This window comes from Cryptotermes secundus, unplaced genomic scaffold, assembly GCF_002891405.2.
Source record: "Cryptotermes secundus unplaced genomic scaffold, Csec_1.0 scaffold579, whole genome shotgun sequence".
Classification (NCBI taxonomy): Eukaryota; Metazoa; Arthropoda; class Insecta; order Blattodea; family Kalotermitidae; genus Cryptotermes; species Cryptotermes secundus.
Genome location: NW_019719366.1, coordinates 496,759 through 516,918, shown reverse-complemented (window position 1 = coordinate 516,918; position 20,160 = coordinate 496,759). Strand labels below are relative to the sequence as shown.

General features: G+C 38.4%; 1 long non-coding RNA gene across 1 annotated transcript; it reads left to right on the top strand.

The window, feature by feature from the left end:
- Window positions 1-1,776: 1,776 nt before the first annotated feature.
- LOC117282355 lies at window positions 1,777-9,666 on the top strand. Its single transcript, XR_004513078.1, has 3 exons — window positions 1,777-2,120; window positions 3,718-3,769; window positions 7,957-9,666. It is a non-coding gene; the product is annotated as an uncharacterized LOC117282355 (long non-coding RNA).
- The last annotated feature ends 10,494 nt before the right edge of the window (window positions 9,667-20,160 follow it).

Genomic DNA, 20,160 nt, shown 5'->3' with positions numbered 1-20,160 from the left:
ATATGTTGCTAATTTACTCAAAAGAATATCATGACTCACACAGTCAAATGCTTTTGTCAAATCACAAAAAATTCCCAATGAATGACTGCATCTTTCCAATGTTTCTAAAATATGATTAGTCAATGTATATATTGCCATTTCTGTGTTACTGCCTTCTCTAAATCCAAACTGTGCAAAAGACATTAAATTGTTTGTATATATGTGTTGCTTTATCCTATTGTACACCACTCTTTCAAAAATGTTAGAAAAACTTATTAGCAATGATATTGGTCTATAGTTTGTCATAATTGCCTACATTGTTGAATTGTAGAGTTACATAAAGGCAGAGATTTCTTGACTTGTCGAATGAATAGTAGTTTTTCGAGAATGGCTCTGTGCTGTGAATTTAGTTCTCGCACCTCTTAATTTAAATCCATTTGATGATTCATTCAGTAAAGTAGAAAGTGGATTCATAGCATATCATGGCATATCTTTGAAATATACCATGACGGTTATATTAACATTCCTACTTGCAATATTGCCCATAATTACTGATTTTATTCACATACGAGTATACATCATGCAAAAGTGCTTTGGTTGTGCAGTTAATGGCTTTTTTGAAGATCCACTGCCATGTATTTATTCAAAACAACATTTCAGAGACTGAACTGTCTCTCTGTCCTGTTATTTGAAGGACTGTTTTAAATAAAAACAGAGACATGGATAATGTCCAAAAGTCAATAATTGTATTATGGTACTCATACCACCACCACAAATTTTTAGATCATATTTGCTTTTATTATGGTTGGATTGTCTTTATATAGATGAAAGATATTTGGAAATTACACCAGAGCACCTTCATTCCGCTGTGGGAACATGAAACAGCAGACACTGGAACACACAAAAAATTGTGTACATGAAGTTCAGCTCCTTGGTGTACAAGTTGTTTGGCAAGCCCAGACTCTTGTATTTTATGAAGACATAATTGTTTCTGAAAGGTATGTGATGTAGGTACTTGTACAGTACCAGAGAAGTTGAAGAGTAAGCTTCACCCCTTGACATAGCAACATCCTCTCACCAGTGTGGCTGGCTGAGTAGAAAAGGCAGCAATCAGAGCAGTTAGTGCCTATAATGGAAATACCATGCCCTAGTTAATTTCTCAAAGGCAGTAATTAAAAGAACTTCAGCAATCAGTGGTATCTGAGGGAGTAAATCAATGACAGCTGGGTGAAAGGTGTAGCATGAAGTTGTGGATGGTTGAATATATTTGGTCTGATACGAGAATATTCATTTCATCCAGGTTTGTCTCACATGCCAGTTATTTTCATTTTTTTTTTTTACAGAAGAAAATGAAGCAGAGAAGTGACTGTTATGGAGTGGCAAAGAAGGCAAAGACTAAGAGAACTGGAAGAAATGCTAATGCGGCTGACACGCCACGTAAAATAGCTGACAAAATATGGCACAGTGTGGTCTAGAGCGGTCTAGAGAGAGACTATCTTTAGTTTTTTTCAAACGTAAACAATGTTTGACTGATAAATGTGAGCATATACATCTATATATTTTAATGTGTTACTGTTATCGATTTAAGCTCAGTTACCGAGAAGAAAAGTTCTACCCCACTTATGCTTCTACATAAGTATTCGGGGTAGGCTATAACCGCCTATAATTTCACCCACACAATTCCGATTCAATATAGATCGCTGTTCATAAGAACACATGACATGACCATCGCATTTGTAGAGCAATCAGTAACTTGTTTTTCTGTCTTGCTACGTTTCAATCGCATGTTATAAAAGGCTGTGCATAGTTCACCAATTGTTACACAGATGCCGTCGATCTGTACACCAATACAAAACATTTGCCGTTCAGGTGAAAGAAAATTTTGGTTTTAAGCGTGCTTAATATTTGCTGTTGAACTGTGAAGGTAAATTTGTAGTGGAAGTTGTACTTTTTCCGCGTAATTTTTCTGCATGTTGCTTGCATGTACTCCTGCAGCTTGAAGCAACAATTACATAACTTCGTGTGCCTTTCATTCATATGGAAGATTGGTTAGTACAGTGCAGTGTCCTGATGTAAGTAGAATATGGCTTCCTATCCAAATTCCAGGTTAAATGATGACAGGTGTTGCATTGCATCATCAGGTATGCATATAACGTTTTCTTATTATATATGTAAGACTTTGCATATATCGGCGTAATATTTATTTGAAGTTCATTGTTTATCATATTTTCATGTGCGGTTTGCCTTTCAAATTTTATTTGTTTTGAAATAAATATGTATGTAATGTTATTTATAAACGTCATTGTAGTATTTGCCGAGACTGTCACGTTCATCGGAGAACAGTTGTTTTCAGAAGTAAGAAGATAAAAGGTAAAGATAAAGTTGTCGCTGTGCTTAGCTAATTAAGTGCCACCCCATGAAGTAGTATGGGGGAGTGGATGTATAGATCCACATTTTCTTGACCTCTGCACTAGTTGGAGGTGAATGGTCAGCTTCTGGGCCCGGCCACTGTACCCCTGGAGAAATAGTCCTGGGTACCCATTTCATAGGAGGCTGGATGGGCCCCAGAGCCGGTCTGGATTGCAATATTGTTCGTGGTTGTTGGGTTGTTAAGGTATCTGGTCATATTATTCAGTAAAGTGATGTGTTACTAGCAGAACTCCTGTTGAAATTGCATACAATGCAATCCTTATCAGGGAACACAATATGGAGATATGAATAATACCACCATTACAGATTGAGAGACCACTTTGTCATCGTTACTGCAGCAAAGATCTGATAGTTTTTTTTATCATGTTTGCTCACAGTACTTCAGTGTAAACAATATTTGGTGTAAAAGTTCCTAAAACGCCCATCATCATTCCTTCATTTTCTGAATTCTTTTATTTCGGTGCTGCTCTTATCTTCAGCTGTTGAAATTGCAACCCAAGTTGCCATATGTGATAATGGGTTCTGGTAATTACAGTAAGATTTTTGTGAAGCTATGAATCATAGGTGGCTTTTGTGAAATTTTTACAGTAACTGCCATGGATTAATCTGAAACAGGTTCAGGCCAGTGGTAGGCTCGTAAACATAAAATCTTAATTTATTGAATATCACCCCATGTTTGATACGTAAAAGTGATTTTACCTTTGAACTTAAACAGTTTTTTCAGTATTTCCAGTTTCATATAGTTCAGAAAGCAAATTTATTGTGAACACGTTTTTTGAACACCTTGTGGCTGTTTCTATAAATTTAGTTGTGTTTTTTTAATTGAAAAGAATGGTAATAGTTAATGTTTCACCCATGGTCCATTTATCCCTCCATTGTATGGTTGGGTTAGAAGATCATCTGTTTCTGGCTGTCCCTAAAATGATAAACTTCACGATCATATTACTTTTTTTAACATGCAGGTAAAAAAATACAGCATCTATCACATGCATGCATGCATACAGACTATTACAAAATGCCACTCATTCTCTGTCTGGCCAGCACAAGAAACGTTACAGCATCTGTAGAACAAAATTGACAAGATGCAAGATAGACAGGTGGCAAGGATCAGAGGGCTGATCAAGTGTAAATTAATACAGTTTTCAATGGTTACATAAAAAATGCAGGCAGCTATGGTAGGTGGACAATATACAGAAGTGGCCAGCATCACAGGTTTCACTGTAGCTGCTGATAACATAAAGGTGTACATACATGCTTGTGAATGATTATGTATTGGCTTAGTGCCCTAACACTTATTTTCTTCTACAGGAAACACTGGGCAGCTCTGTTACCCTTATGGTGTAGATTAATGTTATGAAAGGTAAGTCAGCATTAAAAAGTTGGGTCTTAGGATGTCTACTCATATTGTTTGTGTGTAATTTTTGACAGTAAACTGTCTGTACTAGTCACATAACACTGCAACATACAGAGGTTGAAGAAAATAATGGAAACACTACAGATACTGTAAACATGTCTTTATTAATATGGTGTTGGACTGCCTTTTGCCTTCAATACAGCTGCAGCCCTCAATGGAATGGACTTGTACAAGTTTTGAACAGTCTCTAGCAGAACTTTATACCATTCTTCTTGAAGAACATCTTCAAGTTACTTTAAGAGTTGTTGGAGGTGGGAATCTGTTCCTCACTCTAGTCTCCAAACCTGACCAGAATGGTTCATTGATGTTCAGATCTGGTGATTATGCAGGCCAGGGAAGTTGTTGAAGTTCACCTTCATGCTCTTCAAACTGTGACTGGACAGTTCCAGCTGTGTCATCTTGGATAACTGCATTGTTGTTCAGAAATAACTTTTGGTTCATGGAATGCACCTGAGTACCCAACCTGCCCACCTACTCCCTTGCAGTAATTCGGCCATCATGGGTAATAATGGGACCAACAGAATACCACGATATTGCTGCCCAAACCATCACAGCACCTTCCCCATGTTTCATTGCTGGAACCAGGCATTCCGGAGTGTAGGCTTCCTTGGGTTGTTCTCCAAACATAAACTCTTCCTGACAGATGTAGGGAACAGCTTGAAGGACAACTCATCTGACTGTATCATGCACACGTTTAGATTTTTCTGATGTCCAGGTTTTATGGTCGCGACAGAATCTTTTATGCAATTGAGCATTACTTTCAGCAATCAGAGATTTAGCAATTGCAGCTCTGCTGTGGATTTTGGATTTGTGAAGCTCATGTCAGATAGATTTTGTGGAAATGCCCCGCAAATGAATATTCAGTTCTGCTCCCACCTGTGCTGCAGTACTGTGATTTTTTAAATAACCCTTCTCAATATATGATGACTCCTTTCTGTCAATATTGATTTTCACTCACTGTTTCTCTTCATTTATATTGTCTTCCCATGATTCGTGTATGCTGACATAACCTTAGAAACTATTTTGTCACAGATGCTGCAGCTAAATGCGCACCAAAGGTCTGTCCTCTTTCAAAATCGTACAAGTCTCCATTATCCAGTTCTTTCACCTGTACTGTCACTCAACACAGTCACTAATACACTAGCGGGAGCACTACAGAGTGTAAACAGAGGAAAACATTTGGTGTTGCCAGCTGAAGTTCTTACAGTATAGCCAACAGAAATTCTATTCTTCAGTTTCATAATGTTTCCATTGTTTTGTTCACCCATGTAGTCCATAAGGTTCATAAGCCTAAAGAGGTGAATGTGCAATATAGTGAGATCCTTTAAGAAGCAGTGCACTTTATCTTTTACCAGTTGTTTACTTTTAGAAGATGTGGATAAAATATTCAAATTGATGACAAAGTTTTTAAAAGACATTGTAAATATGTCATAGAATATAACACTAATATCATGCAGTATCATGTTGCTTCATGGTAATAAAAAAGATTGTTAGGTGTCTGCCAAGATACTGGTTTGGTAGTTTTTATTTCACTCACTGGAGACACTACAAAGAAGCAAGACTTGAAGGAGGCAATATGAGATATAATTCAGCTTTTAAAACTCTTTTAATGAATTGGCTGACTCATGAAACTTCACAGGGATCATATACCATCAGAGGTTTTTCTGATGCCACAGCTTTTAAACATGTAATACGAACTTCAGCATCTTAGCCATATGACTTTTTTTGGTGTGCCTGATAAGTGAGTAAAAGTAAAGGTATCCACGTAACAGGCTGTGGAGGCCCATAAAGTTGTGAGATGTTGAGGTTCCCACATTTTCTAGAGAGTCACCTCATAGATGGTGGTAAGGTTGTCAGCCCTACATGCTGGCCGCCCTTTACCCTCAAGAATACTCATTTCTGTTAGAGTCGACCCCAGGGCCATAGTGCTGCTGGAAGGATTAGGTCAATTGAAAAAAAAAATCTTATGTTCTCATCGGGACTTGAACACACGACCTTTTGTCTTGTAACACAGTGCCTCAACCAACTACGCTACTGCGTGCCCCTGGCATGACTGATACTATTACTTAATTTTTTTGAATCACATGTTGTATGATGAAAGGCATTAAAATTTATGTTAAGGCCATTTCTGCATTAAATGGGAAACAATACCATGGAAACTACGTTTTATGTTTGCAATTTAATGATGGTAATTCTCATTTATTTCATACAGTATATTACCCTCTACAGTGTAACTTATTATTTTCTGTCCTTTCCCTCTCACAACATCTTTCGGCAGTAAATGGCCATTGTCAGGTGTCTCTAATTTGCTAAAATTGTTGCACTGTATGGTATGTCCAATTTCTTATATCATATGTGAATGCAAAATCTCCAACATAAAACAAATGGACATTAATTAAAATCAATAAAAGTAGTTAAAATTTAATTAAAATTTCAATATTTTGCTTGGGGTCATAGTCTGTTTGTCCAAACAACGTTGTTTGAGGACTCCTTGTTTGGATTTACTTGTGCAGTGGCATGGATATTTGTGTGTTATTGTGTAGTTCCTAGATATGTTGGTGTAGTTATAATGTATGCTCCTTTGACTGTAGGTTCTTCACCCTGTCTGTATAGTAGTTTTTGTTTATCATTCTGTGTATGTAGACCAATAATAGGTTGCATTATAGATGGAAATTTTTGTATGAAATAAATTACATATTAATGCAACAGGATGCTCAAGTACAATATTGTGATAATTCTCGAGTAAACGTGGGTAACAGATTAAAATTTATAAATATGAACTTGTAGAGTTTTATAATAATTTTGTTGTCAGTTAAAAGTAGCAGCATCACAACATCACAGATCTTCGATGTTGTCTTTGGATCAATTTCAGCTTCACTCAGCATGTGAGACTATCCATAAGTTGAAACTGAAGGTCATTTGTAGTCAGAGCGGTTGTTCTTGTCCCCGTGTGAAAATATTTGAATGGAACAAAGATGCCAGATGAGCCGACACATAGCTTAGAAAGAGGAATGGAAGTGATGGAACACCAAAACTTCTCTTAACCTAAACGTCTTCTGGGATGTGGCACTGTGTAGAAATTGTGTTAACCGACGTTTTGGAGGAACGTATTGCCTCCATCTTCAGGGTAGAAAACCAGAAGAAATCCGCGGGTGAACCAGCTGGAGCAGGTGCAACAAACAGACTGTGTTTACTTGGCTGGACTCAGTCTGTTGCACCTGCTCTAGCCGGTTCGCTTGCGGATTTCTTATCTTCTACCCTGAAGGTGGAGACAGTACGTTCCTCCGAAACGTCAGTTAACAGAATTTCTACACGGCGCCACATCCCAGAAGACTGCTTTCTTCATAGTCACCGCCGTGAAAACCTCAAATTTTACTAAACATAGTTATTTGTCAAGTGTTGTCAAATGTTACTTGGACAAGAAAAGTGTGCAGGGACTAGAACGACTGCTTACATTGTGGCAGTCAACATTTATGTTGGAATAGCAGCTTCACGATTGTCAGTAGTCTCCACTGGGCACATGAGCTAAAGCTGTAGGTTAGTTAGATTGCAGTTTCCTGGATTATGACAATGTTGACTTAAAACAGCAAATCTCCCATAGTCTGCTGAGTCATATGTGTTGATTACCGAGATATGCATGACTTATTTAGTTTATGCTGTTAGTATTGATACCTGATGTGTTTAAAAATTTCGGTTTCATTTTGATTTTATATATATTTTATATATGGACCTAATGGAGACAACACAAAAATATTTTGGCATTTACTCCATACTTTTACCAATATGTACGGTATCTGAGGCTTGTAGTTCTGCTAACAAGCAGGCACTTTTGAGGAGGAAGTCCCTGTGTCAGTAACTTTTTCTTTCTGCTGTTCATAGGTTGATAACAGTGACAATAATTTGTTTTTCAACAGAATACTGTAAATATTTTCTGTTAAATTTAATATTTCTGTATATAACTTTCAACCTACTTCAGCATTATTTTGAAGGTGAGTTTCAAAAAGGTTATTGTGTTAATTTAGTCCATGCTTTAGTTTATGTAAGTTAGTTGAATTATGTAGCAAAGAACATTGAATAGTGTCACTTCCATCACAGTATTGTCAAGGTTATCAGGCATACCCTTTTTATTTCAGAGCCCTTGGTATAGCAGTGCACCATCCACATGTTCTTAATTTGAAAAATGTTGAAGCAGTCAAGAACGTTTTGGAAGTGAGCATACATTAGATAGACTAAGAAGATCGTGACAGTTCAGATGATCCTGTATTCATTCCTAATGACTTGAGTCAAAATTATGATACACATATAAGGTGGAATGATTCACCTTTAATATGATTATTAATTAAAAATAATGGAGAAACTAATACAAACAATAATTATGGTGTTACAACTGACATAATATGAATATGGAATTACTAGAAATAGGTAATGTAGGACTCGGATGAAGAGGAGGAGAGAAGAAGTAACCCATCATAATTGAAGAGAAAAACTGGCCATAAGAACTAACTATGATAAGAATATGAAAAGTAAGAATGATTAGAGTCTGGCCAAGGAACAAGGCAAGATGCCAGCTCAGAGTAATCCTGCTACCTTTAATTTAAGGAGCATTTTGCAGGTACCTTCATTTGACATTAAGGAAAGCCATTGTTTCTGCTGGAATGAGCTAAGTTCAAGAAGAGGAAATAATGAAGTGGGAACCTCAGCTACAATGGATACAGTAATTACCTCCTGAAATTGTGGGTTTTATTATTTTTGGACACATGCTGGACCAGAATAAAAATAAAAGTTGGGCTGCGGTGATGTATGCTGTTTCAAATTCACATGTAAGAGTACCCAAACAAATTTTTAGAATGCAGGTGTTCATGCATGGAATGTGACAGTGCACTCTGAAGTTGAAAGGAAAAGGTTAATAAGTCAGTGGACTGCATGGCAGGCTGGATCAAAGTATTCAGAGATGCTGGGAAAGGCAGAAGATGTAACAGAGGTGAAGGAACTTAGTCATAAAAAGTTCTTTAACTTAACAAAGGTTGTCTCACGAGTTGATCATGGATTGCGCCATATGGCAAACTGTATCAAGGTTAAAAATAAAATATCTTGAATATGAAAAGAAAACCCAAATGTTTTTTTTTATAGATGTCACCATGCTGACTAAGGGGTTGGCCATGCCCGACATCCAAACCTGGAGAAAGTGTGCAAAAACGTATACTCATCATGAAAGAAAAGAAACAAGGTTTTATATGAAAATTTCAACTGTTATATTAAAAGAAGCAAGACCTTGTGCACATTTGCGAGACAGAAGTAATACCTGAGGAGTCTCATGGATGGTGTGCTCTGCATCTGGTTAAGGGAGCTGCAGAGGACTTTCTTCTGGAACTACACAGCAGTGGCATCAAGGAAGATCATTAAATTAATAATAACCATCCATCCACATTCATTCTGATAATTAAATGTGTTGCAAAATGTTTAGATTTCTTTACTGTACCTGACAAATAAGAATATATTTTTGTGCAAAAAGTACTTTTGACTGCTAAAGCATGAGATATAAATTTGTGTACCGTATAACAATGTTTGTGTTCATATATTCATTGAAACAAAAAAAAAATAGTTTTCCTTAAGTGATGAAGTTTATATCATGACCTTCTAGAATGTAACTACTGACTTTTGTCCTGGTCCCAACAGAGTACACCTTAATTTTGTAATTTGAGTGTTATTCCTTCCTTTCAAGCCTGCTGGGATATATATGGCCCAGAAATATACACGTAGTTTCTTTGTCTCTTGGGATCTGTATGCCCCACACAAATGCATACATTTAACCCATTTCAATCATTTCTGTTTAGTTTTTAAAATAAAACTGGAAAAAGTTAACAGTTATAGTTACTGTGTGTTGTGTTATTACAAGGAAAGTAACCACAGAGATATAACTCTATCCCAGGGCTATAATGCGGCTGAAAGGTTTGGGTAAATTGAAAAAGATCAATGACCTCATCGGGGCTCGAATCCTCGACCTTCCGGCTTGTAGCATAGTGCCTCAACCGACTACGCTACCGCGTGCCTGACAAGAGAGGGCGAGTAACAGAAGGTTAGTGAGAATTGCGTAATGGGGAGTTTCATAATTCTTTACTTAAAAACCGTGTATTATTAAAAAAAAAACTCCGTGGTTTTAGTCCGCAAGCGAACTATGCCGACCGAGCGACCGCCGCCTATCGGCGAAGTCAGTCCCAACTTTAGTGGATAGAGGGTGTGGCGTGGTCAGCCTAGCGAATCCTCACGGCGGTTAGTTTCGGTTTTCTAGACCGGAGCCGCTATTTCCTTCAAATAGCTTCTTAATTATCCTCACGAAGGTGAGTGGACCCCGGTCCAGACCCACTTCTCAGAAAATCTGGTAGCGCGTGGAATCGAACCCGAACCTCTGGATCTGTAGCCAGGAACTCTGACCACTAGACCACATAGGTGGTCCCCCGAGTAATAGGGCTATCAAATAAAGGAGACTGAGTTGGCCACTATTTTGTAGTTTATTTTATAACTTAGTACTGTACATTGTCAGATTATTGGATGATATTTTGATGGAAACATTGTGGGTGGAACTGGTCGTTGCCTAATTTATGGTATTGCCCCCGGCATTTTCCTGGAGAGACGGAGGAAATTGCTGAAGCTTCGGTCATGTTGGTCGTTGTCAGGGCCGAGATTCAAACTGGGCGCGTTCAGAATACCAGTCAGAAGCATTACCGCTTGTGCCACCTTGTTCATTTGGGTGTGTCATGTCACATTTATTGGAGAGATCAGAAATGTTTATAGAATTTTAGTCAGAAGCCTGAGTAGAGGAGACAGAATGCTCGTAGAAGACTGGGTGGAAGGAATGTATTGAAGTGAATTATATGTATATAGAAGAGTTGCAAGATGGGGACTGGGTTCATCTAGTTCAGGATATGGTCTAGTGGTGATCTCTTGTGAATACGTTAGGGACCTCTTGGGTAGAAGGTGGTAAACTTCTTCAGCGAGTACTGGCATCTCAAGAAGGATTATGCTGTGTGCGCTTGTTACATCTTGCCAGACCACTACCTCGGCCAGCTACACTCGCCGTTTACTTGCTTTAGAAGTGCTGTAATTTATTCCTTGTAACTCTTTATTTCTAGCGAAGACTGATGTATAAATAATTAACGGACATACTGCGACATGACATGGAAAAGTATTTATAACTTGTGAAAGCTGGTTCCTACTATCTTCTTCACAAACATTGCTGCCGTTGTTTAATATCATTGTCTAATAAATTTGCAGCCGGTCACGGTAGCCGAGCGGTCTAAGGCATGCACTGTCTTCGCTCGCTTGGAAACCGGGATCGTGGGTTCGAATCCCACTCAGGGCATGGATGTTTAGTTTGAGTGTGTGGGTTTTTCTGTGTTTGCGACGAGCTGATCTCCCGCCCAAGGAGTCCTACCGAATGTGTAAGATCTAGAAAAACCGAAGTGAACGGAGAGGTTCATGGAGGTAGGCCTAGGCCCACTGGGGCTGTAGTGCCAAGGGGAAAAAATAAATTTGCACATTTAAGTATGTATGTCATATGTTCTGTCGTCCGAGAAATTGGATAATTGCAGACAACTAGCGCCTCCTACCTTAATCTAACTGCTAAATAGCTTAAAATTTGCGTTCGGAGGGTACTTGGCTCGAATCCCTGTGCCTGGTCACTGACCATCCTAATTGAGGGGTTTCCTGTTTTTTCTCGATCTTTAATGACGATTGTCAGGCTAATATCTTCAAACAGGCTACATTCCACATTCGTACATACTCGCCTTATATCTCACTCGAACTCTTTCAGTGGTATTGACGTCGTTAAATATAAGCTGTCTTAAGGAGCCTTACGTTGTAAAGCGAAGTACAAACTGATAAACCATGTCTGCATAAATCTTACATACAGTGATGGCACTGTTGANAACGTCGGTTAACACCACATATACACGGTGCCAAATCCCAGAAGACTGCTTTCTTCATTTATTAATGTTTCACTGCAGAAACTGAAATGGGAGCAGCACTTGCTTAACGCCTTAGAAGCGCGGAGTTAAATGTTTAATTTTTAACTTCTTCAGTAGGAAGGAGCTGTAGTCAGCTTCCAGCATAAGCCATTTTTAATTTAGATGCCCGCCGGATGATAGGTTGGTTATGATCGCTGACAATACATTCAGTTTGCATTGAAGACGTTTTCGTCTCGTGCAGAAAATAACTGCATATCAGTCATGCTATACAGAATAAGTTAGGTTGTAGTTGATACTTTCTGGGTTTAGTTAACAGCTTTTTATACATATTTAGACTTAAGAGATATTGTATTCATGGAAATTATGTTCAAATTGCAGCATGCATAAATGTCTAACGGAATTCACGATGTTTCTTTGTGATAGAACGTAAATATCCATAAATTATGAAACAGAATTTAATTCTGAAAGTTAAAGACGAATTTTAGAAATTAAAATGTTAATAATTTGGTTCATGATGAACACTGCAGTTCTGTCGTCCTTTTATGAAGCAGTCTTGGTGTTTTCAGAATTATACCTCGTTTTGGGTGACCGGAGTCATGGATGTCTCGAATGGCCTAGTGAGGAAGTTTTCTAAGCTGTGTCTAAAGATGTAAAGACTATAATCCCTATACAGAATTGCTTTCGGTGTCCATTGATTAGGACTAGCGTTTTATAAGGCCGTGCCATGGCCGAGATGGTTAGTCTAAGGCTTCCCGGCGCAGCGTCCCGGATTCGATCTCAAAAAATTGGCTCACGTGGGATTTATGTTAGACAAAGTGTGACTTTGGCGGTTATCTCCGGTTGATTCGGTTTTCCCTGCTAATTCTCATTCCATCATCTGCTCCACATTAATTAACCCTGTCATCTCAACAATGACAGTATCGTTAAATAACGGTCTTAAAATTGTCACTCTCTTAGGGGACTCCCCTACACCTGACCGAAACGTTGTGGTTTGGAAGAAGCCCAAGACGGTGGACGGAGTCTGTAGCGGTAGTCTAATTATGAAAAAGTTTATGTTATAAATGTGACCCAAATATTAATAGTGTAAACAGTGACTAATACGTACGGCATATGGAAGGAATACAAATCCACTATTTTATTTAAATCTAGTCATATAAATAGATGAATTGGAAAGTGACGATGATTTGCCATTACGAGAAAGTTCTTGGATTTTATTTCAGTAATATCGTCATATAAATTGATTAGGTGTTATGAAAATGTATTACATCATTAGTGACGCGGGCTTCAGTTTGTTGTGAACTAAACTTTTCATGTAATGCGTCATCTTTCTCGAACTTATCTGTATCACTGCATGGTGAATGTGAATGAAGCAAATTGCATTTTTTCTAATTTATTTGTTGAGTCTTAGTCCCATATTGTAAGTAACGGTAATAAGGCGTGGAGGCATGGCTCCACACCTCCGTCGCGATTGATTAGAACTCTTTGTTTCGTATTCAAGACGTTCCGGGTTCTTGTAATTCATTATGATAGAAGAATGTTTACATAAAAGTCGCAGATTTTAATGGGATGTGTGCCATTCCCCCATCCTGTGTGGCAGGCATGTTAGAATAACTCTACCACAGCCCTGCGAGCCGTAAAGGGACGTAAATGGTATCGGGTGCCTGGGCTATATCTGGGCCAGCCTGTCACTGGGGCACATAAATACATAGACCTGGTCCTCCATGTTCGGGGTTGAACTGAAGGCTGACGACCTTGCTCTGCAAATATATATATTGTTGCGAAATACAAAGAGGTGAAAACCGAACATATCTGGCAGAATCTTCTAAAGAAGTCTATGGCTCCAAAAAGGGGTGTTTTGCCGATATCACTTCACCAACGTTTTTCATAAATGTAATGTCCGCTAGGGCTATGATCATCACATGGAGAGGCACATTTGACCAACACTGACCAAAATTACATATATTGACTTTTTTTGTTTGACGAACCCCCTCAGTATTTTACCAAATTCAGTCAATATCCTTTCACTGGTTTAGGACACGAGAACCCCCCCCCCCTTATATGTACTTTGTGTGCTCATCATGCAAAGAACTCATGAAGGGTAATAATTGCAACATGTACGTGTATTTGTAAATAAAATTCGGACTTTGTGTTTTGAAGGAAACCTAGCCTTGTATTGGGCTAGTAATGTAAATCATGGTGCCTTGAGGTCATTAGGTCGCTGGGACTGTGCTATTCATTTTCCATCCCTGTTTGTGACTGATGCTGTAACCACCCCTCTACGCAACCAGTAACACCGTCATATATACGACAAGCGTTGTTTATTATTACAGTGCAGAGGATTATAACACAGGTTCTTGAAATCAGCTTAAAATCATTGCTGTCTCGACGTGTTTTGGCACTTAGTGTGATCCTCAGGGGTACTTACGTAGTAATAGAAATATAAATAACGCTGGTTATTATTCATGATTGTACACAATTTTAAAATTCTTGAAGACATTCACTAACTCCATAGAGCCATCCTTGAAAAGACTCCAGTTGTGGAGCTACTCGAGAATTTCCCAACATTTTATGGAACCCCAAGGTTCATTATCGTGTTCACAAGAGCCTTCAAGTGGTCTCTATCTTGAGCCGGTTCAGTCCAGTCCTTGCCATCCCACCCTGTTTCTCTAAGATCGATTTTAATATTATCCCACGTACGTCTTGACTTTCGTAGTGGTCCCTTTCCAGATCCCCCCCCCCCAAATCATGTAAACATTCAAGATACTATTGTTTTAGCTTAAAGGTCAATGGATCCTGCTGAGCAATCCTGCGGTCTGAAGGGTGCCGTCTTCTGGGATATGACACCGTACAGTTCGTTGAAATACTACTTTCCATCTGTTTTCTCGCTGGTGTCTTGTTCGGCTTCGACTCTGAAGATGGAAGCAATATGTTCTTCTGAAACGGTTGATTTCCAACGGACTGCACTGCATCATATCCCAGAAGATGACACTGTTCATAACCACCGCTGTGAGGACCCCAATTCCTGCATCCCTATGATTTGTTCAGCACTTAAACATCCATAAATTTTTTTTTTACAATTTTTTTATTTTACTTGCATACAGGAACTTTAATATGCATTGTTTATAATTTAAAATGGTATTTTATTTGTAAGCATGTTCTACGGAAAAAATTAAAAAAAAATACCTGCAATCATGAAAAATAACCTGAGTTAGTTCCTTTTGTATAACTAAACATGCACCCCTGAGAATGACATTGTTAAGTATCGAAACATATAAAATGAATGATGAATTTTGTCTCATTTCCAGAATTTGTGTTATAATTGGCTGTACTGTTATAATAAGCAACATTATGGATTAGAACGGTGCACATTCCAGCATCCAAATATGGCAAACACTTCTTCCGCAAAGCAAACAGTGAAACAGGGATGAATATTTCTTCTGTTGGGACAGGGTCGCGCAGTGACGGCGCCTGCCCGAACTGCGGGAGCTAGTGGAAGGAGGGGCGGGCTACTGTTTACTGTTAGTATAGTGCCCTCGGTCAGCAGTGTAGCCCAGCGGAGGTGCACAAGTACGTCTTTTGGCTGTATCCAGTAGAACATGGGACTTTCTGAACACGAACAGGTACTGGCTGTCACAGTGTTGATGACTGTGTTGTTGAAATGCGAGAATGTTGTTGTCTACGTTAGAAATATTTGAGATGTTCACTATAAGTAGTTCGTGACCGCTTACATCACTTCCTGAAGTTCGTGTTTCTATCACAGTAGCATTTATTTTGATATATGAATAGATTTTGTTCCTGTCGTCAGTTCATTACAGCTTCTTGAACACGGCAATGAATTTTAAATTTTAATGAAAGGCGGGAAATATTTCGAGTCGCTGAGCGACTGTTAGCTTTTCAAGAAGAACTTCGATTCGGTTCGTTAACCTGTTTTGTTATCAGATTAGTCGAAAATGCATAGATCAGCTAATTTAGAATGCTTTTATGAAGTTTGCTTTTTTCTCTTAAAAGAAGATTCGAGCTAAAATACATGGAATTTGGCGGTAAGACACTGTTTTACTGTCACTGCTGATTTGATGACATGAATGTGGTTAAGACATAACCTCGGTTAGACTTGAGACGGAAGTAGCAACGTATATGCCTGGAATTCCGATTAAAACCCGATAAAACGCCATGATTACTGTGCAATTAGAGACAGTTGCACCCTTATACTTTTTACTTTGTTAAAGTCAGTGATACCAACATACGAATCTAAGTCGAATACGGTTATAAGCTTTGTGTGTCATATTTAATTTCCGATTCTGGTCAAGGAAACATACCTAAGGAGTAAGTATTTGTAGAGTGTATATAATTCTGAGTGCATGTGTTAATACATTGGACTGGAATGATCAATGAAGGTTATAAAATGGATGTTAGGTCATGTCCGAATGTACATGCTGAGTAGAAAAGTGATAACGCGTATTTCGATTGATTTGTAACGATTTTTGGATGAAAATGCGTAGTTCATTATGTAATGATTGGGACCGATACACGTCCAGCCAGGCTACGACTTTTCTCTAGTCCTCAAAATTCGGCCATGTTATTTAAAAGTTTTTTCAGGATTTTGATACTTGTAACAGAAAACTCGTTATAAATGTTTACAGTTTTTATAGTGACACCGTACGATAATGTCCGGTCGGACAGTTTCAGTTTGCCTTGGTATTTAAATGTACTATGTCTTCTCACGTGCAATCCCCGTTGACGTTTGCGTATGTTTTGAGGGAAAATGAACACAGTGTTGCGTATCCTGTGCTATAGTTCCTTGGTCATGACTGACTGAAATAAAATGGAGTTGTACTACAATACAAGTATGTAGATGGGTTATCGGTTGCCTCCGATAATCAGCCGAGTAGGTTGGTGTAACGATACAATTCTAGATCTGCATTCTGGAGTTATCCGGTTCGAATCTCAGCCGGAACAGTGGTTGCCCTTACTGATGCTTATCGTGGGCTTTGTGACTCCCCTGACAAGCGCTGGTATAGTAACTGAAAATGGGCCATGAACCCATCGTTCTATCCTTACCTACTCACTATTCATTTGACGTTTTATAACTTACGCAGTTGAAACAGTGTCAATAAATAATATACATATCGATCGCTCTAATACAGTGACTGCGCCCTGTGACTTACGTTATGGCCCTGTATTCGAAATTTATGTCACGTGACTGCCATCTTTGTGCCAGGTCCCGCCGTCAGGGCGTATAGGGGTCATTCACATCTCTCTGTGAGTGGTCAGCTTTAAACTCGGGCATACATTGCTCCCATTTCCAGCACTTGTGGAACAGGAAACAGGATTGTAGTGAATGCCTCTGCCAGGGATCGAATCCTGGTCATTCTGTTTGCTTAGCTACCCACCTCTTCTTTATTTCAAACGAAGGTATGTAAAATATTTACCAGTCTGCATAGAATGTTTTCATTTTTTTTGTCCAGTGTATGGCCACTTCTGAATTTATTTTTCAGTATTTTGTTAAGCGTAAATAATTGAGATTAATTAATTTGATGCAATATTTATTGTTTACATTATTTTGGTCTAAATATTTGTATGTATAGCAAAATTGGGTCACTTTCATAGATACCCTTAGAAATGTGATTATATCATTGAGAGTAGAATAGTCTTATTTTGTTCTGACGCTTGTCAAAATAAATATATTTTCATAAAATGGATAGGTCAGTAATGTGGCATTAACTTTAACTAGATTTTACTTGGTTCATCCTAGTCCGTCACACTAGTAATAGTATAAAAGATTATTAACACCTTCCAGTGTGATTGATAACTATTTTGGTTTTTAATCTTTCGTCCTTTACATGTTTCGGTCGGAGTGTCAATCTTCAGAAGGACATTATTACTACATACGGAAACTATATTGCAGTGTCATAGGTCATTATCAATACATACATAAACTACTGTAACAATATCATAGATATAAAATATTATATCCTTTAACAATTAATATGTGCATGAATTTGTTAAAACATTTATAAATTATTATAATTAGTCTGTTTACAAAATAATGTTTAAAAAACGTTTTATTAAAATCTAGAATCAATTCCTCTAAAGAGGAGAAGTATACAGACACGAACCAAATTGGTTGTACAATAAGACACAACACGCAAATAACAGCACACAAAACTACACAAGCAATAAAGGGCACACTACACAAAAAGAATACAATGCAAATACGATTATTAATATTTGTGTGTAGCGCGAGGTACGTTATGTGTATAGGCATGTAATGTTTACATCGTATTCCGTTTTTCTACAGCGTCAAATTGGGTTTCAAATAAGAATTGTACATGCTAATGACAGTTGTATTTTATTTTATATGCCTTTTTTGTCAGGTGAGGCGTATCTGCGAAGATGATTTTTTAAAATTTCGCTTGAACTAACTTCGTGGGGCAGAGACCTAAACGTATAAAGTATTGGTTACATTGGACTGATACGAACTTTTATGGAATTCGTTCGTTAACCATTTCAAGCACAGTGGTTACTGTTTGTACCACCAGTTTTAGCATTACAGATGCCTATATTTTGCCCACAGAGTATTTATGTGTTTCTTACGATTCTCAGAAGAGACACTTGATTATTTCCCTAAATAGGATTAAGTGATTGGACTTTATAACGGAGACACAGTATCAGTTTCTATCCCATAGTAAAAAATTTTCAGATACTTATTACTCAGATGTATTTCACTATTCAAAGAGTAACTGTTTCTGTAGGTTCCCATATTCAAATATCAGTTTTCGGTTTATACGAGTTTCAGAGATCTATTTTTTATTTCCAGTGAAATGGGACGGAGTCCCTTGTACTGCGGTCACTTCTGGCCTGTTTTACCAGCCCCAGATGATAGGTGAGGGTGATTGTGGAGCACTTGGTGAATGAAGATTGGCAGGGGAAACCGAAGTACTCGGAGAAAACCTGCCCCAGCGCCACTTTGTCCACCACAAATCCCACTTCACCAGAACTGGGATCGAACCCGGGCCGCCGCGGTGGGAAGCCAGCGACTAACCGCTTGAGCTATGGCGCTGCCCTTCAGAGATATAACTTGCACACCAAGTATTACTGATTGACTTAAAATGGTATTTGTTTTCCATTTCCCTTTCAGAACTTCAAACCTAGGCCTACCTGCAGACCCTACATGCCTGAATAGATTAAAGGAAAAAGATTTTAATTGAAGTTGAAATGTCTCTGCCTTTTTATCTTAGACCTGTTTCACTGCTACTTATTGTGAGACGTTACACGTAGATCCTGTTTTCGTGGACCTTGCATACTACGAAACAAATGGTTTATAATCACGAAACTGGATTTCAAATTTACGCTATTCCTGCTCTTGAAACAGCGTTTTTCAATGGGCCCAATAAATGTTCACTCAGCGTCTGTTGTGACAGTTCGTTCCTTTGTCTGTAAACCAATCAAACTTGCATCATCACAAGATGTCTCTTAGAGTTTATCGCTTAAAATCGGTTACAGTCAGCTCTTCCCCCACGTCGGTACACAAAATACAGTTTGTGCAATTTCTGTATATCATGCGACCTTTTATCAGCTTTTACCTTTGTATAATTACTACAGGTATAGTATTGCAATCGTCAGAAAATAAGAAACGAATAAATAAAGGTCTGTAAATTTGTATTGAAGTGCATGCTTTGGAATTCTAGTATACTTAGGCATGTTTACTGTTTTCAGCTGTAGGTTTATGAGATGTTAAATAGGGCCTAGTTCAGACAGTGAAATGCGCCTCTTATAACGTGGAGAACAGCAATAAGGCATCGTACCGGAATTGTTAATAATGGTCTTATTTAAATCAGAGTTTCCGAATTTTATTTTGCCATGGGACTCGGTGACTCGGAAAGATTTTACTGAAAACACCTCGGTTGAGAAATTTGCCCGTATTTATTAACAAAATGGGAGCCGAAACGTCTGCATGTAATAGCCAGTTACTTTCATCTTGGGGTGAATCTCAGCATGCTGTTGATGGGGTGTGGAGAGAGGAATGACTGTAGGATGGAAAGAAGAAAGAGTAAAGGGGACGATGGAATAGAGGAACGAATTGGTATTGGTGAGGGAATTGTTTTAACGTTATGAGAGGGATAAAGGAAAGGGGAAAGAATGACAGTAGGACTGCCAAATGAAAGGATGGGAAAGCAACGAGAGAGAAAGGAAGTATGATAAAGATACGAAAGGGTAAAGGAAGAGGGGGGGAGAGAGAGAGAGATTATTTTTCCCGTGATCTTTGACGTTGTGGCTGGACCATGGCAAAACAGTTACCAAGACATGGCCCAAATGGTGTTAGTTTATTTTGCCTGTTCCTTTGTCAAAAACGCCAGCTTAGACACGAGAATT